The sequence below is a fragment of the Crocodylus porosus genome, unplaced genomic scaffold (genome assembly GCF_001723895.1).
Source record: "Crocodylus porosus isolate Cpor-Errol unplaced genomic scaffold, CroPor_comp1, whole genome shotgun sequence".
NCBI classification, from domain to species: domain Eukaryota; kingdom Metazoa; phylum Chordata; order Crocodylia; family Crocodylidae; genus Crocodylus; species Crocodylus porosus.
The window spans coordinates 6458421-6459601 of record NW_017728925.1 but is presented as its reverse complement, the minus strand read 5'-3'; the positions used below and the strand labels follow the sequence as shown (position 1 = coordinate 6459601).

Genomic DNA, 1181 nt, shown 5'->3' with positions numbered 1-1181 from the left:
TGCCCTTTGGGCAGGGGGCTGGACTCGATGATCTCCCGAGGTCCCTTCCAGCCCTAATGTCTATGAAATCTATGAAATCTATGAAATATAAAAATTCTTCAAAATAATAAGAAAAGCAAAGCACTTATTGGCAAGTGGCGCATGAGACATCAGATAAGGCAAAGCAAAGAGGCTATTACAGATAGAGACAGAAACACAAGAAAACCATGAAATAAAATGGGCTCATTCTACACCCTGATACAGAAAGCAGCTAGGGGATCCCTGCTTGTCTGTTTGTACTGTGTGGTTGAATAGAAAGGCCACACTTGACATTAGTATGTGGGTTCGAGTGCTCAGTTAGTATTACTTCTGCACGTGTATCTGGATGCAGCGGGTAGCTGAGCTGCTACATTCTCACAAGTAGGTCACTTATCTTGCTTCCTTAGTTAGGCAAGTCAGCTCTGGGTTGAGGCTTTCAAAGCAGTCTTATTTCTCTCAAAATGGCTTGGCAACCATAATACACACATCAACCAAACCACAATAAACAAAACAAGCATGCATGCATGCAAGCAAGCAAGCAAACTAAGCCTGCTGCCCTCCTTCAGATAAAAAGAGAGGGGCCTTTCTAGCTCTGTGCCCCTCCCTCCAGCAAACCTCTTCCTTCAGCAAACCTTTCCTGGAGTTCCTAAGCCTCTTGGTGGCTGCCTTCTCCTTAGCAAGTTATCACTATCAGCTTGTCCCTAGCCTCCCAGCCACGCTGCCTATTATCCACAGACCAGCTGCAGCTGGGCTACCGGCTCTCGAGTCAAGTACCAGGGGTGTGCAAAACAGGCCCTATTTGATTTGGATTTCGCCTAAATCACAGCCATTGATTCGATTTGTTGATTTGGATCACTGTCTCTGATTCAATTCGGCCAAATCCAAATCTGAAGGTTCGAAGATGATTTGGAGAATCAGCGGTTCAGACATAAGCACAAATTTTAATGGTTTTTTCTATATACCTTGAGGTACCAGCATGGCTTGTGATTACTACAATGTAGGGGTGGATGGAGCGTCCCACAGGAGGTGTTGGGGGGGCCCTTCATGTGCTCAGCGAAAAACCTGGAAGTGGACCAGAAGTACTTCTGGTCCACTTCTGGGTCTGCCAGGGACGCACAGCCCTCCCTGCCCCCCACCCCCCGCGCCCCCTGGCTTGGCAATTG

General features: G+C 47.4%; 1 protein-coding gene across 1 annotated transcript in view; it reads right to left on the bottom strand.

Moving 5' to 3' along the window:
- The window catches only part of PAPPA (pappalysin 1), a 220807-nt gene that overhangs the window by 149437 nt on the left and 70189 nt on the right, over positions 1–1181 (bottom strand). The gene's annotated exons all lie outside the window — the stretch shown is intronic.